The 23,666-nt window shown below is 69.9% G+C and overlaps 1 protein-coding gene across 1 annotated transcript in view; it reads left to right on the top strand.

The window, feature by feature from the left end:
• Positions 1-804: 804 nt before the first annotated feature.
• LOC122562633 (uncharacterized) overlaps positions 805-23,666 on the top strand; it is a 244,370-nt gene continuing 221,508 nt past the window's right edge. Inside the window, exon 1 of the mRNA XM_088000000.1 lies at positions 805-980. The gene's annotated coding sequence lies outside the window, so the exon portion shown is untranslated. The remainder of the gene's footprint in view (positions 981-23,666) is intronic.

The following is a 23,666-nucleotide window of genomic DNA, read 5'->3' as shown; positions in this document are numbered from 1 at the left end:
GCCTTCCTCCTCCATTGGACCTCCTCCTTTACCTGAGGATGGTCCTAACTACGGCCCCACCTGAGAGTGCTCCTCCCCCCATTCTCCTTCTGAGACTACTCCTCCTCAGGCTCCTCCTCCCCTTCAGGCTGCTTTCCACCTCCGGCTCATCCTCCATCTGAGATCACCCCACCTCAGCTCTTCATCTGAGACCACCCCCTCAGGATGCTCCTCCATGTGAGATCACATCACCTCAAGCTTCTCCTCTAACTCAGGCTCCTGTTCCATCACAGGCTTTCCCTCTAACTGAGGCCACTCCCCCTCACCTCCTCCATCTGAGACTCTTCATCTTCGGCTCCTCCTCCATCTGAGATCACTCCACCTCAGACACCTCCCGCACCTTTGATCTCCGCCAAGGCTCCTCCTCCATCAGAGACTTCCCCAGCTCAGGCTCCTCCTTCACCTGACACCACAACCCTCAGATTCCCCATCACCTGAGACAACAATCCCTGCAGGCTCCACCTCCACCTGTGACCGCATCCCCTCAGGCTCCTCCTCCACCCGTGACCACATCCCCTCAGGCTCCTCCTCCACCCGAGACCACAACCCTCAGACTCCTTCTCCACCTTAAACCACACCCCTCAGACTCCACCCCCACCTGAGACCACACCCCCTTAGATTCCACCTCCACCGAAGGCCACAAACCCTCAGGCTCCCCCTCCTCCGCTCCACGGCACCTGCGCGCCCCACCCCCACCGGCGCACGTGATGATGGGCGGGGTTTCCTGTCCCGCTCCTCGAACTGTTTGGATCGGACTGGGCGAGGAAGGCGGTTAGAGGTCGAACTGTCGTAACTGCAATTCCTTTTTGCGCTGGGGAATGGTGATTGCGGGAGCGACGCTGCTCAGTGCGGTGTGTTTGCAACCATAACAATAATTAAATAATAATAAAACGGTCAAGCCCCTAAAAGGTGGAGAGAGAGGAGCCGGTGTGTGTGGACAGGTAAAGAGCAGCAGCATCTCTATGTCAGTGACGGTGCTAAACGGTCTGTTTATGCTGTTCTGCTTAATTTGTGATGCTCCCATTAATGGACGGTGGTATGTTTACGGTGCTAATGGTTTATTTGTTTCCCACACACAAACATGACAGGTTGCATTATTTTCTATACCTTACCGATATGTGTGTTGGAGGGGGTGTGGTGGGGGGCGTGGAGGAGGCGTGGTGAGGGGGCGTGGTGGGGGGCGTGTTGAGGGGGCGTAGTGGGGGGGCGTATTGGGGGGGCGTGTTGAGGGGGCGTAGTGGGGGGGCGTGTTGGGGGGGGTGTAGTGGGGGGGCGTGTTGGGGGGGCGTGTTGAGGGGGCGTAGTGGGGGGGCGTATTGGGGGGGTGTGTTGAGGGGGCGTAGTGGGGGGGCGTGTTGGGGGGGCGTGTTGGGGGGGCGTGTTGAGGGGGCGTAGTGGGGGGGCGTGTTGGGGGGGCGTGTTGGGGGGGGCGTGTTGAGGGGGCGTAGTGGGGGGGCGTGTTGAGGGGGCATGGTGGGGGGGCGTGTTGAGGGGGCGTAGTGGGGGGGCGTGTTGGGGGGGGTGTAGTGGGGGGGCGTGTTGAGGGGGCGTAGTGGGGGGGCGTGTTGGGGGGGGTGTAGTGGGGGGGCGTGTTGAGGGGGCGTGTTGAGGGGGCGTAGTGGGGGGGCGTATTGGGGGGGCGTGTTGAGGGGGCGTAGTGGGGGGGCGTGTTGAGGGGGCGTAGTGGGGGGGCGTGTTGAGGGGGCGTAGTGGGGGGGCGTGTTGAGGGGGGTAGTGGGGGGGCGTGTTGAGGGGGCGTAGTGGGGGGGCGTGTTGAGGGGGCGTAGTGGGGGGGCGTGTTGAGGGGGGCGTGTTGAGGGGGGCGTGTTGAGGGGGCGTAGTGGGGGGGCGTGTTGAGGGGGCGTAGTGGGGGGGCGTGTTGAGGGGGCGTAGTGGGGGGGCGTGTTGAGGGGGCGTAGTGGGGGGGCGTGTTGAGGGGGGCGTGTTGAGGGGGGCGTGTTGAGGGGGGCGTGTTGAGGGGGCGTAGTGGGGGGGCGTGTTGAGGGGGCGTAGTGGGGGGGCGTGTTGAGGGGGCGTAGTGGGGGGGCGTGTTGAGGGGGCGTAGTGGGGGGGCGTGTTGAGGGGGCGTAGTGGGGGGGCGTGTTGAGGGGGCGTGTTGAGGTGGCGTAGTGGGGGGGTGTGTTGAGGGGGGGCGTAGTGGGGGGGTGTGTTGAGGGGGGGCGTAGTGGGGGGGTGTGTTGAGGGGGGGCGTGTTGAGGGGGGGGCGTGTTGAGGGGGGGGCGTGTTGAGGGGGGGCGTGTTGAGGGGGTGTAGTGGGGAGGCGTGTTGAGGGGGGCGTAGTGGGGGGCGTGTTGAGGGGGCGTAGTGGGGGGGCGTGTTGAGGGGGCGTAGTGGGGGGGCGTGTTGAGGGGGCGTAGTGGGGGGCGTGTTGAGGGGGCGTAGTGGGGGGTGTGTTGAGGGGGTGTAGTGGGGGGTGTGTTGAGGGGGTGTAGTGGGGGGTGTGTTGAGGGGGTGTAGTGGGGGGTGTGTTGAGGGGGTGTAGTCGGGGTGTGTGTTGAGGGGCGTAGTGGGGGGGCGTGTTGGGGGGGTGTAGTGGGGGGGCGTGTTGAGGCGGCATAGTGGGGGGGCGTAGTGGGGGGGCGTGTTGGGGGGGCATGTTGAGGGGGCGTAGTGGGGGGGGCGTATTGGGGGGCGTGTTGAGGGGGCGTAGTGGGGGGGGCGTAGTGGGGGGGTGTTGAGGGGGCGTAGTGGGGGGGCGTGTTGAGGGGGGCGTGTTGAGGGGGCGTAGTGGGGGGGCGTGTTGAGGGGGCGTGTTGAGGGGGCGTAGTGGGGGGGCGTGTTGAGGGGGCGTGTTGAGGGGGCGTGTTGGGGGGGCGTGTTGGGGGGCGTGTTGAGGGGGCGTAGTGGGGGGGCGTGTTGAGGGGGCGTAGTGGGGGGGTGTGTTGAGGGGGCGTAGTGGGGGGGCGTGTTGAGGGGGCGTAGTGGGGGGGCGTGTTGAGGGGGCGTAGTGGGGGGCGTGTTGAGGGGGCGTAGTGGGGGGCGCTGTTGAGGGGGCGTAGTGGGGGGGCGTGTTGAGGGGGCGTAGTGGGGGGGCGTGTTGAGGGGGCGTAGTGGGGGGCGTGTTGAGGGGGCGTAGTGGGGGGGGGCGTGTTGAGGGGGCGTGTTGAGGGGGCGTAGTGGGGGGGCGTGTTGAGGGGGCGTAGTGGGGGGGGCGTGTTGAGGGGGGGCGTAGTGGGGGGGTGTGTTGAGGGGGGGCGTGGTGGGGGGGGCGTGTTGAGGGGGTGTTGAGGGGAGGCGTGTTGAGGGGAGGCGTGTTGAGGGGGGCGTGTTGAGGGGGGGCGTAGTGGGGGGCGTGTTGAGGGGGCGTAGTGGTGGGGGGGCGTGTTGAGGGGGCGTAGTGGGGGGGCGTGTTGAGGGGGTGTAGTGGGGGGGTGTGTTGAGGGGGTGTAGTGGGGGGTGTGTTGAGGGGGTGTAGTGGGGGGTGTGTTGAGGGGGTGTAGTGGGGGGTGTGTTGAGGGGGCGTAGTGGGGGGTGTGTTGAGGGGGCGTAGTGGGGGGGCGTGTTGAAGGGGGCGTAGTGGGGGGGCGTGTTGAGGGGGCGTGTGAGGGGGCGTAGTGGGGGGGGCGTGTTGAGGGGGCGTAGTGGGGGGCGTGTTGAGGGGGCGTGTTGAGGGGGCGTAGTGGGGGGGCGTGTTGAGGGGGCGTAGTGGGGGGGCGTGTTGAGAGGGGGGCGTAGTGGGGGGGTGTGTTGAGGGGGGCGTGGTGGGGGGGGTGTGTTGAGGGGGGCGTGGTAGGGGGGGCGTGTTGAGGGGGGCGTGTTGAGGGGGGGCGTGTTGAGGGGGCGTAGTGGGGGGCGTGTTGAGGGGGCGTAGTGGGGGGCGTGTTGAGGGGGCGTAGTGGGGGGCGTGTTGAGGGGGGGCGTAGTGGGGGGGCGTGTTGAGGGGGTGTAGTGGGGGGGGTGTTGAGGGGGTGTAGTGGGGGGTGTGTTGAGGGGGTGTAGTGGGGGGTGTGTTGAGGGGGTGTAGTGGGGGTGTGTGTTGAGGGGGTGTAGTGGGGGGTGTGTTGAGGGGGTGTAGTGGGGGGTGTGTGTTGAGGGGGTGTGTTGAGGGGGTGTAGTGGGGGGTGTGTGTTGAGGGGGTGTAGTGGGGGGGTGTGTTGAGGGGGTGTAGTGGGGGGGTGTGTTGGGGGGTGTAGTGAGGGGGGTAGTGGGGGGCGTGTTGAGGGGGTGTAGTGGGGGGGCGTGTGAGGGGGTGTAGTGGGGGGCGTGTTGAGGGGGTGTAGTGGGGGGGCGTGTTGAGGGGGTGTAGTGGGGGGGCGTGTTGAGGGGGTGTAGTGGGGGGGGGCGTGTTGAGGGGGTGTAGTGGGGGGCGTGTTGAGGGGGTGTAGTGGGGGGGCGTGTTGAGGGGGCGTAGTGGGGGGGGTGTGTTGAGGGGGCGTAGTGGGGGGGGGTGTTGAGGGGGCGTAGTGGGGGGGGTGTTGAGGGGCGTGGTGGGGGGGGCGTGTTGAGGGGGCGTAGTGGGGGGGCGTGTTGAGGGGGCGTAGTGGGGGGGGCGTGTTGAGGGGGGCGTAGTGGGGGGCGTGTTGAGGGGCGTAGTGGGGGGGCGTGTTGAGGGGGCGTAGTGGGGGGGCGTGTTGAGGGGGCGTAGTGGGGGGCGTGTTGAGGGGGCGTAGTGGGGGGGCGTGTTGAGGGGGCGTAGTGGGGGGGGCGTGTTGAGGGGGCGTAGTGGGGGGGGCGTGTTGGGGGGGCGTGTTGAGGGGGCGTGTTGAGGGGGCGTAGTGGGGGGGGCGTGTTGAGGGGGCGTAGTGGGGGGGGCGTGTTGAGGGGGCGTAGTGGGGGGTGTGTTGAGTGGGTGTAGTGGAGGGGGCGTGTTGAGGGGGCGTAGTGGGGGGGGCGTGTTGAGGGGGCGTAGTGGGGGGGGCGTAGTGAGGGGGCGTAGTGGGGGGGCGTGTTGAGGGGGCGTAGTGGGGGGGGCGTGTTGAGGGGGGCGTTGTGGGGGGGGCGTGTTGAGGGGGCCTAGTGGGGGGGCGTGTTGGGGGGGCGTAGTGGGGGGGCGTAGTGGGGGTGTGTGTTGAGGGGGCGTAGTGGGGGGGTGTGTTGAGGGGGCGTAGTGGGGGGTGTGTTGAGTGGGTGTTGAGGGGGTGTAGTGGGGGGGGCGTGTTGAGGGGGTGTAGTGGGGGGGGCGTAGTGGGGGGGCGTGTTGAGGGGGTGTAGTGGGGGGGCGTGTTGAGGCGGTGTATTGGGGGTGTGTGTTGAGGGGGCGGAGTGGGGGGTGTGTTGAGTGGGTGTAGTGGGGGGGCGTGTTGAGGGGGTGTAGTGGGGGGGGCGTGTTGAGGGGGTGTAGTGGGGGGGGCGTGTTGAGGGGGCGTAGTGGTGGGGGCGTGTTGAGGGGGCGTAGTGGGGGGGGCGTGTTGAGGGGGCGTAGTGGGGGGGCGTAGTGGGGGGGCGTGTTGAGGGGGCGTAGTGGGGGGGGCGTGTTGAGGGGGCGTAGTTGGGGGGGCGTGTTGAGGGGGTGTAGTGGGGGGGGCGTGTTGAGGGGGTGTAGTGGGGGGGGCGTGTTGAGGGGGTGTAGTGGGGGGGGGCGTGTTGAGGGGGTGTAGTGGGGGGGCGTGTTGAGGGGGTGTAGTTGAGGGGGCGTAGTGGGGGGGGCGTGTGGGGGGGGCCGTAGTGGGGGGGGGCGTGTGGGGGGGGCGTGTTGAGGGGGCGTAGTGGGGGGGGCGTGTTGGGGGGGTGTGTTGAGGGGGCGTAGTGGGGGGGTGTGTTGAGGGGGCGTAGTGGGGGGGTGTGTTGAGGGGGCGTAGTGGGGGGGTGTGTTGAGGGGGCGTAGTGGGGGGGTGTGTTGAGGGGGCGTAGTGGGGGTGTGTTGAGTGGGTGTGAGGGGGTGTAGTGGGGGGGGCGTGTTGAGGGGGTGTAGTGGGGGGGCGTGTTGGGGGGGCGTGTTGGGGGGGCGTGTGGGGGGGGTGTTGAGGGGGCGTAGTGGGGGGGTGTGTTGAGGGGGCGTAGTGGGGGGGTGTGTGAGGGGGCGTAGTGGGGGTGTGTTGAGTGGGTGTTGAGGGGGTGTAGTGGGGGGCGTGTTGAGGGGGTGTAGTGGGGGGGGCGTGTTGAGGGGGTGTAGTGGGGGGGGCGTGTTGAGGGGTAGTGGGGGTGTGTTGAGGGGGTGTAGTGGGGGTGTGTTGAGGGGGTGTAGTGGGGGGTGTGTTGAGGGGGGTAGTGGGGGGTGTGTTGAGGGGGTGTAGTGGGGGTGTGTGTTGAGGGGGTGTAGTGGGGGTGTGTGTTGAGGGGTGTAGTGGGGTGTGTGTTGAGGGGTGTAGTGGGGGTGTGTGTTGAGGGGGTGTAGTGGGGGTGTGTGTTGAGGGGGTGTAGTGGGGGTGTGTGTTGAGGGGGTGTAGTGGGGGTGTGTGTTGAGGGGGTGTAGTGGGGGTGTGTGTTGAGGGGGTGTAGTGGGGGTGTGTGTTGAGGGAGTGTAGTGGGTGGGTGTGTTGGGGGGTGTAGTGAGGGGGTGTAGTGGGGGGTGTGTTGAGTGGGTGTAGTGGGGGGGCGTGTTGAGGGGGCGTGGTGGGGGGGCGTGTTGAGGGGGCGTAGTGGGGGGGCGTGTTGAGGGGGCGTAGTGGGGGGGCGTGTTGAGGGGGCGTAGTGGGGGGGCGTGTTGAGGGGGGCGTAGTGGGGGGTTGTTGAGGGGGCGTAGTGGGGGGGCGTGTTGAGGGGGCATAGTGGGGGGGCGTGGTGGGGGGCGTGTTGAGGGGGCGTAGTGGGGGGGCGTGTTGAGGGGGCGTAGTGGGGGGGGCGTGTTGAGGGGGCGTAGTGGGGGGGCGTAGTGGGGGGGCGTAGTGGGGGGGCGTGTTGAGGGGGTGTAGTGGGGGGCGTGTTGAGGGGGTGTAGTGGGGGGGGCGTGTTGAGGGGGCGTAGTGGGGGGTGTGTTGAGGGGGCGGAGTGGGGGGGTGTGTTGAGTGGGTGTAGTGGGGGGGGCGTGTTGAGGGGGCGTGTTGAGGGGGCGTAGTGGGGGGGGCGTGTTGAGGGGGCGTAGTGGGGGGGGCGTGTTGGGGGGGCGTAGTGGGGGGGGCGTGTTGAGGGGGTGTAGTGGGGGGGGCGTGTTGAGGGGGGGCGTGTTGAGGGGGTGTAGTGGGGGGGGCGTGTTGAGGGGGTGTAGTGGGGGGGGCGTGTTGAGGGGGTGTAGTGGGGGGGCGTGTTGAGTGGGCGGAGTGGGGGGTGTGTTGAGTGGGCGGAGTGGGGGGTGTGTTGAGTGGGTGTAGTGGGGGGGGCGTGTTGAGGGGGCGTGTTGAGGGGGCGTAGTGGGGGGGGCGTAGTGGGGGGGCGTGTTGAGGGGGCGTAGTGGGGGGGGCGTGTTGAGGGGGTGTAGTGGGGGGCGTGTTGAGGGGGTGTAGTGGGGGGCGTGTTGAGGGGGCGTAGTGGGGGGGGCGTGTTGAGGGGGCGTAGTGGGGGGGCGTGTTGAGGGGGCGTAGTGGGGGGGGCGTGTTGGGGGGGCGTGTTGAGGGGGCGTAGTGGGGGGGGGCGTGTTGGGGGGGCGTAGTGGGGGGGCGTGTTGGGGGGGCGTAGTGGGGGGGCGTGTTGGGGGGGCGTAGTGGGGGGGTGTGTTGAGGGGGCTTAGTGGGGGGTGTGTTGAGTGGGTGTTGAGGGGGTGTAGTGGGGGGGGCGTGTTGAGGGGGTGTAGTGGGGGGGGCGTGTTGAGGGGGCGTAGTGGGGGGGCGTGTTGAGGGGGCGTGTTGAGGGGGCGTAGTGGGGGGGGCGTGTTGAGGGGGCGTAGTGGGGGGGCGTGTTGAGGGGGCGTGTTGAGGGGGCGTAGTGGGGGGGCGTGTTGAGGGGGCGTAGTGGGGGGGCGTGTTGAGAGGGGGGCGTACTGGGGGGTGTGTTGAGGGGGGCGTGGTGGGGGGGGCGTGTTGAGGGGGGGCGTGTTGAGGGGGCGTGTTGAGGGGGGGCGTGTTGAGGGGGTGTAGTGGGGGGGCGTGTTGAGGGGGGGCGTGTTGAGGGGGCGTAGTGGGGGGCGTGTTGAGGGGGCGTAGTGGGGGGCGTGTTGAGGGGGCGTAGTGGGGGGCGTGTTGAGGGGGGGTGTAGTGGGGGGGCGTGTTGAGGGGGTGTAGTGGGGGGTGTGTTGAGGGGGTGTAGTGGGGGGTGTGTTGAGGGGGTGTAGTGGGGGGTGTGTTGAGGGGGTGTAGTGGGGGTGTGTGTTGAGGGGGTGTAGTGGGGGGTGTGTTGAGGGGGTGTAGTGGGGGTGTGTGTTGAGGGGGTGTGTTGAGGGGGTGTAGTGGGGGTGTGTGTTGAGGGGGTGTAGTGGGGGGGTGTGTTGAGGGGGTGTAGTGGGGGGGTGTGTTGGGGGGGTGTAGTGAGGGGGTGTAGTGGGGGGGCGTGTTGAGGGGGTGTAGTGGGGGGGCGTGTTGAGGGGGTGTAGTGGGGGGGCGTGTTGAGGGGGTGTAGTGGGGGGGCGTGTTGAGGGGGTGTAGTGGGGGGGGGCGTGTTGAGGGGGTGTAGTGGGGGGGCGTGTTGAGGGGGTGTAGTGGGGGGGGCGTGTTGAGGGGGCGTAGTGGGGGGGTGTGTTGAGGGGGCGTAGTGGGGGGGGTGTTGAGGGGGCGTGGTGGGGGGGCGTGTTGAGGGGGCGTGGTGGGGGGGCGTGTTGAGGGGGCGTGGTGGGGGGGCGTGTTGAGGGGGCGTGGTGGGGGGGCGTGTTGAGGGGGCGTAGTGGGGGGGCGTGTTGAGGGGGCGTAGTGGGGGGGCGTGTTGAGGGGGCGTAGTGGGGGGGCGTGTTGAGGGGGCGTAGTGGGGGGGCGTGTTGAGGGGGCGTAGTGGGGGGGCGTGTTGAGGGGGCGTAGTGGGGGGGCGTGTTGAGGGGGCGTAGTGGGGGGGCGTGTTGAGGGGGCGTAGTGGGGGGGGCGTGTTGAGGGGGCGTAGTGGGGGGGGCGTGTTGGGGGGGCGTAGTGGGGGGGCGTGTTGAGGGGGCGTGTTGAGGGGGCGTAGTGGGGGGGGCGTAGTGGGGGGGGCGTGTTGAGGGGGCGTAGTGGGGGGTGTGTTGAGGGGGCGGAGTGGGGGGTGTGTTGAGTGGGTGTAGTGGAGGGGGCGTGTTGAGGGGGCGTAGTGGGGGGCGTGTTGAGGGGGCGTAGTGGGGGGGGCGTAGTGAGGGGGCGTAGTGGGGGGGGCGTGTTGAGGGGGCGTAGTGGGGGGGGGCGTGTTGAGGGGGCGTTGTGGGGGGGGCGTGTTGAGGGGGCCTAGTGGGGGGGGGCGTGTTGGGGGGGCGTAGTGGGGGGGCGTGTTGGGGGGGCGTAGTGGGGGGGCGTAGTGGGGGGGTGTGTTGAGGGGGCGTAGTGGGGGGGTGTGTTGAGGGGGCGTAGTGGGGGGTGTGTTGAGGGGGCGGAGTGGGGGGTGTGTTGAGTGGGTGTAGTGGAGGGGGCGTGTTGAGGGGGCGTAGTGGGGGGGGCGTGTTGAGGGGGCGTAGTGGGGGGGGCGTAGTGAGGGGGCGTAGTGGGGGGGGCGTGTTGAGGGGGCGTAGTGGGGGGGGGCGTGTTGAGGGGGCGTTGTGGGGGGGCGTGTTGAGGGGGCCTAGTGGGGGGGGGCGTGTTGGGGGGGCGTAGTGGGGGGGCGTAGTGGGGGGGTGTGTTGAGGGGGCGTAGTGGGGGGGTGTGTTGAGGGGGCGTAGTGGGGGGTGTGTTGAGTGGGTGTTGAGGGGGTGTAGTGGGGGGGGCGTGTTGAGGGGGTGTAGTGGGGGGGGCGTGTTGGGGGGGCGTAGTGGGGGGGCGTGTTGAGGGGGTGTAGTGGGGGGGCGTGTTGAGGCGGTGTAGTGGGGGTGTGTGTTGAGGGGGCGGAGTGGGGGGTGTGTTGAGTGGGTGTAGTGGGGGGGGCGTGTTGAGGGGGTGTAGTGGGGGGGGGCGTGTTGAGGGGGTGTAGTGGGGGGGGCGTGTTGAGGGGGCGTAGTGGTGGGGGCGTGTTGAGGGGGCGTAGTGGGGGGGGGCGTGTTGAGGGGGCGTAGTGGGGGGGGCGTAGTGGGGGGGCGTGTTGAGGGGGTGTAGTGGGGGGGGCGTGTTGAGGGGGTGTAGTGGGGGGGGCGTGTTGAGGGGGTGTAGTGGGGGGGGCGTGTTGAGGGGGTGTAGTGGGGGGCGTGTTGAGGGGGTGTAGTGGGGGGGGCGTGTTGAGGGGGTGTAGTGGGGGGGGCGTGTTGAGGGGGTGTAGTGGGGGGGGCGTGTTGAGGGGGTGTAGTGGGGGGGGCGTGTTGAGGGGATGTAGTGGGGGGGCGTGTTGAGGGGGTGTAGTGGGGGGGGCGTGTTGAGGGGGTGTAGTTGGGGGGGCTTGTTGAGGGGGCGTAGTGGGGGGGGCGTGTGGGGGGGGGCGTAGTGGGGGGGGCGTGTGGGGGGGGCGTGTTGAGGGGGCGTAGTGGGGGGGGCGTGTTGAGGGGGCGTAGTGGGGGGGGCGTGTTGAGGGGGCGTAGTGGGGGGGTGTGTTGAGGGGGCGTAGTGGGGGGTGTGTTGAGTGGGTGTTGAGGGGGTGTAGTGGGGGGGGCGTGTTGAGGGGGTGTAGTGGGGGGGGCGTGTTGGGGGGGCGTAGTGGGGGGGTGTGTTGAGGGGGCGTAGTGGGGGGGCGTGTTGAGGGGGCGTAGTGGGGGGGCGTGTTGAGGGGGCGTAGTGGGGGGTGTGTTGAGTGGGTGTTGAGGGGGTGCAGTGGGGGGGGCGTGTTGAGGGGGTGTAGTGGGGGGGGCGTGTTGGGGGGGCGTAGTGGGGGGGGCGTGTTGGGGGGGCGTGTTGAGGGGGCGTAGTGGGGGGGCGTGTTGAGGGGGTGTAGTGGGGGGACGTGTTGAGGGGGTGTAGTGGGGGTGTGTGTTGAGGGGGTGTAGTGGGGGTGTGTGTTGAGGGAGCGGAGTGGGGGGTGTGTTGAGTGGGTGTAGTGGGGGGGGCGTGTTGAGGGGGTGTAGTGGGGGGGTGTGTTGAGGGGGTGTAGTGGGGGGGGCGTGTTGAGGGGGCGTAGTGGGGTGCGTGTTGAGTGGGTGTAGTGGGGGGGCGTGTTGAGTGGGTGTAGTGGGGGGGGCGTGTTGAGGGGGCGGAGTGGGGTGTGTGTTGAGTGGGTGTAGTGGGGGGGCGTGTTGAGGGGGGCGGAGTGGGGTGTGTGTTGAGTGGGTGTAGTGGGGGGGCGTGTTGAGGGGGTGTAGTGGGGGGGGCGTGTTGAGGGGGTGTCGTTGGGGGCGTGTTGGGGGGGGCGTAGTGGGGGGGCGTGTTGAGGGGGCGTAGTGGGGGGCGTGTTGAGGGGGCGTAGTGAGGGGGCGTAGTGGGGGGCGTGTTGAGGGGGCGTAGTGGGGGGGCGTATTGGGGGGGCGTGTTGAGGGGGCGTAGTGGGGGGGCGTGTTGAGGGGGCGTAGTGGGGGGGGCGTAGTGGGGGGGGCGTGTTGAGGGGGCGTAGTGGGGGGGCGTGTTGAGGGGGCGTGTTGGGGGGGCGTGTTGAGGGGGCGTAGTGGGGGGGCGTGTTGAGGGGGCGTAGGGGGGTGTGTTGAGGGGGCGTAGTGGGGGGGTGTGTTGAGGGGGCGTAGTGGGGGGGCGTGTTGAGGGGGCGTAGTGGGGGGGCGTGTTGAGGGGGTGTAGTGGGGGGGGCGTGTTGAGGGGGCGTAGTGGGGGGGCGTGTTGAGGGGGCGTAGTGGGGGGGCGTGTTGAGGGGGCGAAGTGGGGGGGGCGTGTTGAGGGGGCGTAGTGGGGGGCGTAGTGGGGGGGCGTGTTGAGGGGGCGTAGTGGGGGGGCGTGTTGAGGGGGGGCGTAGTGGGGGGGTGTGTTGAGGGGGGGCGTGGTGGGGGGGGCGTGTTGAGGGGGCGTGTTGAGGGGGGGGCGTGTTGAGGGGGGGCGTGTTGAGGGGGTGTAGTGGGGAGGCGTGTTGAGGGGAGGCGTGTTGAGGGGGGCGTGTTGAGGGGGGGCGTAGTGGGGGGCGTGTTGAGGGGGCGTAGTGGAGGGGGCGTGTTGAGGGGGTGTAGTGGGGGGCGTGTTGAGGGGGTGTAGTGGGGGGTGTGTTGAGGGGGTGTAGTGGGGGGTGTGTTGAGGGGGTGTAGTGGGGGGTGTGTTGAGGGGGTGTAGTGGGGGGTGTGTTGAGGGGGTGTAGTGGGGGTGTGTGTTGAGGGGGTGTAGTGGGGGTGTGTGTTGAGGGGTTGTAGTGGGGGTGTGTGTTGAGGGGGTGTAGTGGGGGTGTGTGTTGAGAGGGTGTAGTGGGGGTGTGTGTTGAGGGAGTGTAGTGGGTGGGTGTGTTGGGGGGGTGTAGTGAGGGGGTGTAGTGGGGGGGCGTGTTGAGTGGGTGTAGTGGGGGGGCGTGTTGAGGGGGTGTAGTGGGGGGGCTTGTTGAGGGGGTGTAGTGGGGGGGCGTGTTGAGGGGGTGTAGTGGGGGGGGCGTGTTGAGGGGGTGTAGTGGGGGGGGCGTGTTGAGGGGGCGTAGTGGGGGGGCGTGTTGAGGGGGCGTAGTGGGGGGGGTGTTGAGGGGGCGTAGTGGGGGGGCGTGTTGAGGGGGCGTAGTGGGGGGGCGTGGTGGGGGGGGCGTGGTGGGGGGGCGTGGTGGGGGGGCGTGTTGAGGGGGTGTAGTGGGGGGTGTGTTGAGGGGGTGTAGTGGGGGGTGTGTTGAGGGGGTGTAGTGGGGGGTGTGTTGAGGGGGTGTAGTGGGGGGTGTGTTGAGGGGGTGTAGTGGGGGGTGTGTTGAGGGGGTGTAGTGGGGGTGTGTGTTGAGGGGGTGTAGTGGGGGTGTGTGTTGAGGGGGTGTAGTGGGGGTGTGTGTTGAGGGGGTGTAGTGGGGGTGTGTGTTGAGGGGGTGTAGTGGGGGTGTGTGTTGAGAGGGTGTAGTGGGGGTGTGTGTTGAGGGAGTGTAGTGGGTGGGTGTGTTGGGGGGGTGTAGTGAGGGGGTGTAGTGGGGGGTGTGTTGAGTGGGTGTAGTGGGGGGGCGTGTTGAGGGGGTGTAGTGGGGGGGCTTGTTGAGGGGGTGTAGTGGGGGGGCGTGTTGAGGGGGTGTAGTGAGGGGGCGTAGTGGGGGGGCGTGTTGAGGGGGTGTAGTGGGGGGGCGTGTTGAGGGGGCGTAGTGGGGGGGGTGTTGAGGGGGCGTAGTGGGGGGGGTGTTGAGGGGGCGTAGTGGGGGGGCGTGTTGAGGGGGCGTAGTGGGGGGGCGTGGTGGGGGGGGCGTGGTGGGGGGGCGTGGTGGGGGGGCGTGTTGAGGGGGCGTAGTGGGGGGGCGTGTTGAGGGGGCGTGTTGAGGGGGCGTAGTGGGGGGGGGGCGTGTTGAGGGGGCGTAGTGGGGGGGGCGTAGTGGGGGGGCGTGTTGAGGGGGCGTAGTGGGGGGGTGTAGTGGGGGGGGCGTGTTGAGGGGGTGTAGTGGGGGGGGCGTGTTGAGGGGGTGAAGTGGGGGGGCGTGTTGAGGGGGCATAGTGGGGGGTGTGTTGAGGGGGCGGAGTGGGGGGTGTGTTGAGTGGGTGTAGTGGGGGGGGGCGTGTTGAGGGGGCGTGTTGAGGGGGCGTAGTGGGGGGGGCGTGTTGAGGGGGCGTAGTGGGGGGGGCGTGTTGGGGGGGCGTAGTGGGGGGGCGTGTTGGGGGGGCGTGTTGAGGGGGTGTAGTGGGGGGGGCGTGTTGAGGGGGTGTAGTGGGGGGGGCGTGTTGAGGGGGTGTAGTGGGGGGGCGTGTTGAGGGGGCGTAGTGGGGGGTGTGTTGAGTGGGCGGAGTGGGGGGTGTGTTGAGTGGGTGTAGTGGGGGGGGCGTGTTGAGGGGGCGTAGTGGGGGGGGCGTAGTGGGGGGGCGTGTTGAGGGGGCGTAGTGGGGGGGGCGTATTGAGGGGGTGTAGTGGGGGGGCGTGTTGAGAGGGTGTAGTGGGGGGGCGTGTTGAGGGGGTGTAGTGGGGGGGCGTGTTGAGGGGGTGTAGTGGGGGGGTGTGTTGAGGGGATGTAGTGGGGGGGGTGTGTTGAGGGGGTGTAGGGGGGGTGTAGTGGGGGGGTGTGTTGAGGGGGCGTAGTGGGGGGGTGTGTTGAGGGGGCGTAGTGGGGGGGTGTGTTGAGGGGGTGTAGTGGGGGGCGTGTTGAGGGGGCGTAGTGGGGGGGGCGTGTTGAGGGGGCGTAGTGGGGGGGCGTGTTGAGGGGGCGTAGTGGGGGGGCGTGTTGATGGGGCGTACTGGGGGGGGCGTGTTGGGGGGGCGTAGTGGGGGGGTGTGTTGAGGGGGCGTAGTGGGGGGGTGTGTTGAGGGGGCTTAGTGGGGGGTGTGTTGAGTGGGTGTTGAGGGGGTGTAGTGGGGGGGGCGTGTTGAGGGGGTGTAGTGGGGGGGGCGTGTTGAGGGGGTGTAGTGGGGGGGGCGTGTTGGGGGGGTGTAGTGGGGGGGGCGTGTTGGGGGGGTGTAGTGGGGGGGGCGTGTTGGGGGGGTGTAGTGGGGGGGTGTAGTGGGGGGGGTGTTGGGGGGGTGTAGTGGGGGGTGTGTTGAGGGGGTGTAGTGGGGGGTGTGTGGGGGGGGTGTTGGGGGGGTGTAGTGGGGGGTGTGTTGAGGGGGTGTAGTGGGGGGTGTGTTGAGGGGGCGTAGTGGGGGGGCGTGTTGAGGGGGCGTAGTGGGGGGGGCGTGTTGAGGGAGCGTAGTGGGGGGGCGTAGTGGGGGGGCGTAGTGAGGGGGCGTAGTTGGGGGGCGTGTTGAGGGGGCGTGGTGGGGGGGCGTAGTGGGGGGGCGTAGTGGGGGGGCGTGTTGAGGGGGCGTGTTGAGGGGGGGCGTAGTGGGGGGTGTGTTGAGGGGGGGTGTGTTGAGGGGGGGCGTGTTGAGGGGGTGTAGTGGGGGTGCGTGTTGAGGGGGGGCGTGTTGAGGGGGCGTAGTGGGGGGCGTGTTGAGGGGGCGTAGTGGGGGGGGCGTGTTGAGGGGGGGCGTAGTGGGGGGGCGTGTTGAGGGGGCGTAGTGGGGGGGCGTGTTGAGGGGGCGTGTTGAGGGGGCGTGTTGAGGGGGCGTAGTGGGGGGGGGCGTGTTGAGGGGGCGTAGTGGGGGGGGCGTAGTGGGGGGGCGTGTTGAGGGGGCGTAGTGGGGGGGTGTAGTGGGGGGGGCGTGTTGAGGGGGTGTAGTGGGGGGGGCGTGTTGAGGGGGTGAAGTGGGGGGGCGTGTTGAGGGGGCGTAGTGGGGGGTGTGTTGAGGGGGCGGAGTGGGGGGTGTGTTGAGTGGGTGTAGTGGGGGGGGCGTGTTGAGGGGGCGTGTTGAGGGGGCGTAGTGGGGGGGGCGTGTTGAGGGGGCGTAGTGGGGGGGGCGTGTTGGGGGGGCGTAGTGGGGGGGCGTGTTGGGGGGGCGTGTTGAGGGGGTGTAGTGGGGGGGGCGTGTTGAGGGGGTGTAGTGGGGGGGGCGTGTTGAGGGGGTGTAGTGGGGGGGCGTGTTGAGGGGGCGTAGTGGGGGGTGTGTTGAGTGGGCGGAGTGGGGGGTGTGTTGAGTGGGTGTAGTGGGGGGGGCGTGTTGAGGGGGCGTAGTGGGGGGGGCGTAGTGGGGGGGCGTGTTGAGGGGGCGTAGTGGGGGGGGCGTATTGAGGGGGTGTAGTGGGGGGGCGTGTTGAGAGGGTGTAGTGGGGGGGCGTGTTGAGGGGGTGTAGTGGGGGGGCGTGTTGAGGGGGTGTAGTGGGGGGGTGTGTTGAGGGGATGTAGTGGGGGGGGTGTGTTGAGGGGGTGTAGGGGGGGTGTAGTGGGGGGGTGTGTTGAGGGGGCGTAGTGGGGGGGTGTGTTGAGGGGGCGTAGTGGGGGGGTGTGTTGAGGGGGTGTAGTGGGGGGCGTGTTGAGGGGGCGTAGTGGGGGGGGCGTGTTGAGGGGGCGTAGTGGGGGGGCGTGTTGAGGGGGCGTAGTGGGGGGGCGTGTTGATGGGGCGTACTGGGGGGGGCGTGTTGGGGGGGCGTAGTGGGGGGGTGTGTTGAGGGGGCGTAGTGGGGGGGTGTGTTGAGGGGGCTTAGTGGGGGGTGTGTTGAGTGGGTGTTGAGGGGGTGTAGTGGGGGGGGCGTGTTGAGGGGGTGTAGTGGGGGGGGCGTGTTGAGGGGGTGTAGTGGGGGGGGCGTGTTGGGGGGGTGTAGTGGGGGGGCGTGTTGGGGGGGTGTAGTGGGGGGGTGTAGTGGGGGGGGTGTTGGGGGGGTGTAGTGGGGGGTGTGTTGAGGGGGTGTAGTGGGGGGTGTGTGGGGGGGGTGTTGGGGGGGTGTAGTGGGGGGTGTGTTGAGGGGGTGTAGTGGGGGGTGTGTTGAGGGGGCGTAGTGGGGGGTGTGTTGAGGGGGCGTAGTGGGGGGGCGTGTTGAGGGGGCGTAGTGGGGGGGCGTGTTGAGGGAGCGTAGTGGGGGGGCGTAGTGGGGGGGCGTAGTGAGGGGGCGTAGTTGGGGGGCGTGTTGAGGGGGCGTGGTGGGGGGGCGTAGTGGGGGGGCGTGTTGAGGGGGCGTGTTGAGGGGGGGCGTAGTGGGGGGTGTGTTGAGGGGGGGTGTGTTGAGGGGGGGCGTGTTGAGGGGGTGTAGTGGGGGTGCGTGTTGAGGGGGGGCGTGTTGAGGGGGCGTAGTGGGGGGCGTGTTGAGGGGGCGTAGTGGGGGGGGCGTGTTGAGGGGGGGCGTAGTGGGGGGGCGTGTTGAGGGGGTGTAGTGGGGGGTGTGTTGAGGGGGTGTAGTGGGGGGTGTGTTGAGGGGGTGTAGTGGGGGTGTGTGTTGAGGGGGTGTAGTGGGGGGTGTGTTGAGGGGGTGTAGTGGGGGTGTGTGTTGAGGGGGTGTAGTGGGGGGGGTGTGTTGAGGGGGTGTAGTGGGGGGGGTGTGTTGAGGGGGTGTAGTGGGGGGGTGTGTTGGGGGGGTGTAGTGAGGGGGTGTAGTGGGGGGGCGTGTTGAGGGGGTGTAGTGGGGGGGCGTGTTGAGGGGGTGTAGTGGGGGGGCGTGTTGAGGGGGTGTAGTGGGGGGGGCGTGTTGAGGGGGTGTAGTGGGGGGGGCGTGTTGAGGGGGTGTAGTGGGGGGGGCGTGTTGAGGGGGCGTAGTGGGGGGGTGTGTTGAGGGGGCGTAGTGGGGGGGTGTGTTGAGGGGGCGTAGTGGGGGGGGTGTTGAGGGGGCGTAGTGGGGGGGCGTAGTGGGGGGGCGTGTTGAGGGGGCGTAGTGGGGGGGCGTAGTGGGGGGGCGTGTTGAGGGGGCGTAGTGGGGGGGCGTGTTGAGGGGGCGTAGTGGGGGGGCGTGTTGAGGGGGCGTAGTGGGGGGGCGTGTTGAGGGGGCGTAGTGGGGGGGGCGTGTTGAGGGGGCGTAGTGGGGGGGCGTGGTGGGGGGGCGTGTTGAGGGGGCGTAGTGGGGGGGCGTGGTGGGGGGGCGTGTTGAGGGGGCGTAGTGGGGGGGCGTGTTGAGGGGGCGTAGTGGGGGGGCGTGTTGAGGGGGCGTAGTGGGGGGGCGTGTTGAGGGGGCGTAGTGGGGGGGCGTGTTGAGGGGGCGTAGTGGGGGGGCGTGTTGAGGGGGCGTAGTGGGGGGGCGTGTTGAGGGGGCGTAGTGGGGGGGCGTGTTGAGGGGGCGTAGTGGGGGGGGCGTGTTGAGGGGGCGTAGTGGGGGGGGCGTGTTGGGGGCGCGTAGTGGGGGGGCGTGTTGAGGGGGCGTAGTGGGGGGGCGTAGTGGGGGGGGCGTGTTGAGGGGGCGTAGTGGGGGGGGGGCGTGTTGAGGGGGCGTAGTGGGGGGGCGTGTTGAGGGGGCGTAGTGGGGGGGGCGTGTTGGGGGCGCGTAGTGGGGGGGCGTGTTGAGGGGGCGTAGTGGGGGGGCGTAGTGGGGGGGGCGTGTTGAGGGGGCGTAGTGGGGGGGCGTAGTGGGGGGGGCGTGTTGAGGGGGCGTAGTGGGGGGGGGCGTGTTGAGGGGGCGTAGTGGGGGGGGCGTGTTGAGGGGGCGTAGTGGGGGGTGTGTTGAGGGGGCGGAGTGGGGGGTGTGTTGAGTGGGTGTAGTGGAGGGGGCGTGTTGAGGGGGGCGTAGTGGGGGGGGCGTGTTGAGGGGGCGTAGTGAGGGGGCGTAGTGGGGGGGGCGTGTTGAGGGGGCGTAGTGGGGGGGGCGTGTTGAGGGGGCGTTGTGGGGGGGGCGTGTTGAGGGGGCCTAGTGGGGGGGGCGTGTTGGGGGGGCGTGTTGAGGGGGCGTAGTGGGGGGGCGTGTTGAGGGGGTGTAGTGGGGGGGGGCGTGTTGAGGGGGTGTAGTGGGGGGGGCGTGTTGAGGGGGTGTAGTGGGGGGGGCGTGTTGAGGGGGTGTAGTGGGGGGGGCGTGTTGAGGGGGTGTAGTTGGGGGGGCGTAGTGGGGGGGGCGTGTTGAGGGGGCGTAGTGGGGGGGGCGTGTGGGGGGGGCGTGTTGAGGGGGCGTAGTGGGGGGGGTGTGTTGAGGGGGCGTAGTGGGGGGGGCGTGTTGGGGGGGCGTAGTGGGGGGGTGTGTTGAGGGGGCGTAGTGGGGGGTGTGTTGAGTGGGTGTTGAGGGGGTGTAGTGGGGGGGGCGTGTTGAGGGGGTGTAGTGGGGGGGGCGTGTTGGGGGGGTGTGTTGGGGGGGCGTAGTGGGGGGGTGTGTTGGGGGGGCGTAGTGGGGGGGTGTGTTGAGGGGGCGTAGTGGGGGGGTGTGTTGAGGGGGCGTAGTGGGGGGTGTGTTGAGTGGGTGTTGAGGGGGTGTAGTGGGGGGGGTGTGTTGAGGGGGTGTAGTGGGGGGGGCGTGTGGGGGGGCGTGTTGGGGGGGTGTAGTGGGGGGGGTGTGTTGGGGGGGTGTGGTGGGGGGGTGTTTTTTGGGGGGTGTGGTGGGGGGGCGTGTTGAGGGGGCGTAGTGGGGGGGCGTGTTGAGGGGGCGTAGTGGGGGGTGTGTTGAGTGGGTGTTGAGGGGGTGTAGTGGGGGGGGCGTGTTGAGGGGGTGTAGTGGGGGGGGCGTGTGGGGGGGCGTGTTGGGGGGGCGTAGTGGGGGGGGGTGTGTTGAGGGGGCGTAGTGGGGGGGCGTGTTGAGGGGGCGTAGTGGGGGGGCGTGTTGAGGGGGTGTAGTGGGGGTGTGTGTTGAGGGGGTGTAGTGGGGGTGTGTGTTGAGGGGGTGTAGTGGGGGTGTGTGTTGAGGGGGTGTAGTGGGGGTGTGTGTTGAGGGGGCGGAGTGGGGGGTGTGTTGAGGGGGCGGAGTGGGGGGTGTGTTGAGTGGGTGTAGTGGGGGGGGCGTGTTGAGGGGGTGTAGTGGGGGGGCGTGTTGAGGGGGTGTAGTGGGGGGGCGTGTTGAGGGGGTGTAGTGGGGGGGGCGTGTTGAGGGGGCGTAGTGGGGTGCGTGTTGAGTGGGTGTAGTGGGGGGGCGTGTTGAGTGGGTGTAGTGGGGGGGGCTTGTTGAGGGGGCGGAGTGGGGTGTGTTTTGAGTGGGTGTAGTGGGGGGGCGTGTTGAGGGGGCGGAGTGGGGTGTGTGTTGAGTGGGTGTAGTGGGGGGGGCGTGTTGAGGGGGTGTAGTTGGGGGCGTGGTGGGGGGGGCGTAGTGGGGGGGCGTGTTGAAGGGGCGTAGTGGGGGGCGTGTTGAGGGGGCGGAGTGGGGGGTGTGTTGAGTGGGTGTAGTGGGGGGGCGTGTTGAGGGGGCGGAGTGGGGTGTGTGTTGAGTGGGTGTAGTGGGGGGGCGTGTTGAGGGGGCGGAGTGGGGTGTGTGTTGAGTGGGTGTAGTGGGGGGGCGTGTTGAGGGGGTGTAGTGGGGGGGCGTGTTGAGGGGGCGTGGTGGGGGGGGCGTGGTGGGGGGGCATGTTGAGGGGGCGTAGTGGGGGGGCGTGTTGAGGGGGGCGTGTTGAGGGGGGCGTGTTGAGGGGGGCGTGTTGAGGGGGCGTGGTGGGGGGGCGTGTTGGGGGGGCGTGTTGGGGGGGCGTGTTGGGGGGGCGTGTTGTGGGGGCGTGTTGGGGGGGCGTAGTGGGGGGGCGTGTTGAGGGGGCGTAGTGGGGGGGGTGTGTTGAGGGGGCGTAGTGGGGGGGTGTGTTGAGGGGGCGTAGTGGGGGGGTGTGTTGAGGGGGCGTAGTGGGGGGGTGTGTTGAGGGGGCGTAGTGGGGGGGCGTGTTGAGGGGGCGTAGTGGGGGGGCGTGTTGAGGGGGCGTAGTGGGGGGGCGTGTTGAGGGGGCGTAGTGGGGGGGGCGTGTTGAGGGGGCGTAGTGGGGGGGCGTAGTGGGGGGGCGTGTTGAGGGGGCGTAGTGGGGGGGCGTGTTGAGGGGGGGCGTAGTGGGGGGGCGTGGTGGGGGGGGCGTGTTGAGGGGGGGGCGTGTTGAGGGGGGGCGTGTTGAGGGGGTGTAGTGGGGAGGCGTGTTGAGGGGAGGCGTGTTGAGGGGGGGCGTAGTGGGGGGCGTGTTGAGGGGGCGTAGTGGGGGGGGCGTGTTGAGGAGGCGTAGTGGGGGGGCGTGTTGAGGAGGCGTAGTGGGGGGGCGTGTTGAGGGGGTGTAGTGGGGGGTGTGTTGAGGGGGTGTAGTGGGGGGTGTGTTGAGGGGGTGTAGTGGGGGGTGTGTTGAGGGGGTGTAGTGGGGGGTGTGTTGAGGGGGTGTAGTGGGGGGTGTGTTGAGGGGGTGTAGTGGGGGTGTGTGTTGAGGGGGTGTAGTGGGGGTGTGTGTTGAGGGGGTGTAGTGGGGGTGTGTGTTGAGGGGGTGTAGTGGGGGTGTGTGTTGAGGGGGTGTAGTGGGGGTGTGTGTTGAGGGGGTGTAGTGGGGGTGTGTGTTGAGGGGGTGTAGTGGGGGTGTGTGTTGAGGGGGTGTAGTGGGGGTGTGTGTTGAGGGGGTGTAGTGGGGGTGTGTGTTGAGGGGGTGTAGTGGGGGTGTGTGTTGAGGGAGTGTAGTGGGTGGGTGTGTTGGGGGGGTGTAGTGAGGGGGTGTAGTGGGGGGTGTGTTGAGTGGGTGTAGTGGGGGGGCGTGTTGAGGGGGTGTAGTGGGGGGGCGTGTTGAGGGGGTGTAGTGGGGGGGCGTGTTGAGGGGGTGTAGTGGGGGGGCGTGTTGAGGGGGTGTAGTGGGGGGGCGTGTTGAGGGGGTGTAGTGGGGGGGCGTGTTGAGGGGGTGTAGTGGGGGGGCGTGTTGAGGGGGTGTAGTGGGGGGGGCGTGTTGAGGGGGCGTAGTGGGGGGGGCGTGTTGAGGGGGCGTAGTGGGGGGGCGTGTTGAGGGGGCGTAGTGGGGGGGCGTGTTGAGGGGGCGTAGTGGGGGGGGTGTTGAGGGGGCGTAGTGGGGGGGCGTGTTGAGGGGGCATAGTGGGGGGGCGTGGTGGGGGGGGCGTGGTGGGGGGGCGTGTTGAGGGGGCGTAGTGGGGGGGCGTGTTGAGGGGACGTAGTGGGGGGGGCGTGTTGAGGGGGCGTAGTGGGGGGGCGTGTTGAGGGGGCATAGTGGGGGGGCGTGGTGGGGGGGGCGTGGTGGGGGGGCGTGTTGAGGGGGCGTAGTGGGGGGGCGTGTTGAGGGGGCGTGTTGAGGGGGCGTGTTGAGGGGGCGTAGTGGGGGGGGCGTGTTGAGGGGGCGTAGTGGGGGGGCGTAGTGGGGGGGCGTGTTGAGGGGGCGTAGTGGGGGGGCGTGGTGGGGGGGGCGTGGTGGGGGGGCGTGTTGAGGGGGCGTAGTGGGGGGGCGTGTTGAGGGGGCGTGTTGAGGGGGCGTGTTGAGGGGGCGTAGTGGGGGGGGCGTGTTGAGGGGGCGTAGTGGGGGGGCGTGTTGAGGGGGCGTAGTGGTGGGGCGTAGTGGGGGGGCGTGTTGAGGGGGTGTAGTGGGGGGGGCGTGTTGAGGGGGCGTAGTGGGGGGGCGTGTTGAGGGGGCGTAGTGGGGGGGCGTGTTGAGGGGGCGTGTTGAGGGGGCGTGTTGAGGGGGCGTAGTGGGGGGGGCGTGTTGAGGGGGCGTAGTGGGGGGGCGTAGTGGGGGGGCGTGTTGAGGGGGCGTAGTGGGGGGGCGTGGTGGGGGGGGCGTGGTGGGGGGGCGTGTTGAGGGGGCGTAGTGGGGGGGCGTGTTGAGGGGGCGTGTTGAGGGGGCGTGTTGAGGGGGCGTAGTGGGGGGGGCGTGTTGAGGGGGCGTAGTGGGGGGGCGTGTTGAGGGGGCGTAGTGGTGGGGCGTAGTGGGGGGGGCGTGTTGAGGGGGTGTAGTGGGGGGGGCGTGTTGAGGGGTTGTAGTGGGGGGGGCGTGTTGAGGGGGTGTAGTGGGGGGGCGTGTTGAGGGGGCGTAGTGGGGGGTGTGTTGAGGGGGCGGAGTGGGGGGTGTGTTGAGTGGGTGTAGTGGGGGGGGCGTGTTGAGGGGGCGTGTTGGGGGGGCGTGTTGAGGGGGCGTAGTGGGGGGGGCGTGTTGGGGGGGCGTAGTGGGGGGGCGTGTTGAGGGGGCGTAGTGGGGGGGCGTAGTGGGGGGGGCGTGTTGAGGGGGTGTAGTGGGGGGGGCGTGTTGAGGGGGCGTAGTGGGGGGGGCGTGTTGAGGGGGCGTAGTGGGGGGTGTGTTGAGTGGGCGGAGTGGGGGGTGTGTTGAGTGGGTGTAGTGGGGGGGGCGTGTTGAGGGGGCGTGTTGAGGGGGCGTAGTGGGGGGGCGTGTTGAGGGGGCATAGTGGGGGGGGCGTGTTGAGGGGGTGTAGTGGGGGGCGTGTTGAGGGGGCGTAGTGGGGGGGGCGTGTTGAGGGGGCGTAGTGGGGGGGGCGTGTTGAGGGGGCGTAGTAGGGGGGGCGTGTTGGGGGGGCGTAGTGGGGGGGCGTGTTGAGGGGGCGTAGTGGGGGGGGCGTGTTGGGGGGGCGTGGTGGGGGGGCGTGTTGGGGGGGCGTAGTGGGGGGGCGTGTTGGGGGGGCGTAGTGGGGGGGTGTGTTGAGGGGGCGTAGTGGGGGGGTGTGTTGAGGGGGCTTAGTGGGGGGTGTGTTGAGTGGGTGTTGAGGGGGTGTAGTGGGGGGGGCGTGTTGAGGGGGTGTAGTGGGGGGGCGTGTTGAGGGGGTGTAGTGGGGGGGCGTGTTGAGGGGGTGTAGTGGGGGGGCGTTTTGAGGGGGTGTAGTGGGGGGGGCGTGTTGGGGGGGCGTGTTGAGGGGGCGTGTTGAGGGGGCATAGTGGGGGGGCGTGGTGGGGGGGCGTGGTGGGGGGGCGTGGTGGGGGGGCGTGTTGAGGGGGCGTAGTGGGGGGGCGTGTTGAGGGGGCGTGTTGAGGGGGCGTGTTGAGGGGGCGTAGTGGGGGGGGCGTGTTGAGGGGGCGTAGTGGGGGGGGCGTAGTGGGGGGGCGTGTTGAGGGGGCGTAGTGGGGGGGCGTAGTGGGGGGGGCGTGTTGAGGGGGTGTAGTGGGGGGGGCGTGTTGAGGGGGTGTAGTGGGGGGGGCGTGTTGAGGGGGTGTAGTGGGGGGGCGTGTTGAGGGGGTGTAGTGGGGGGTGTGTTGAGGGGGCGGAGTGGGGGGTGTGTTGAGTGGGTGTAGTGGGGGGGGCGTGTTGAGGGGGCGTAGTGGGGGGGGGCGTGTTGAGGGGGCGTAGTGGGGGGGGCGTGTTGGGGCGGCGTAGTGGGGGGGCGTGTTGAGGGGGCGTAGTGGGGGGGCGTAGTGGGGGGGGCGTGTTGAGGGGGTGTAGTGGGGGGGGCGTGTTGAGGGGGTGTAGTGGGGGGGGCGTGTTGAGGGGGTGTAGTGGGGGGGCGTGTTGAGGGGGCGTAGTGGGGGGTGTGTTGAGTGGGCGGAGTGGGGGGTGTGTTGAGTGGGCGGAGTGGGGGGTGTGTTGAGTGGGTGTAGTGGGGGGGGCGTGTTGAGGGGGCGTGTTGAGGGGGCGTAGTGGGGGGGCGTAGTGGGGGGGCGTGTTGAGGGGGCGTAGTGGGGGGGCGTGTTGAGGG

Source organism: Chiloscyllium plagiosum, unplaced genomic scaffold (assembly GCF_037043375.1).
Source record: "Chiloscyllium plagiosum isolate Xiang-an unplaced genomic scaffold, Cpla_swu_hap1 HiC_scaffold_24, whole genome shotgun sequence".
In the NCBI taxonomy this organism is placed as follows: Eukaryota; Metazoa; Chordata; class Chondrichthyes; order Orectolobiformes; family Hemiscylliidae; genus Chiloscyllium; species Chiloscyllium plagiosum.
Note: the sequence above shows the minus strand (reverse complement) of the source record. Positions and strands in the feature narration are given on the sequence as shown.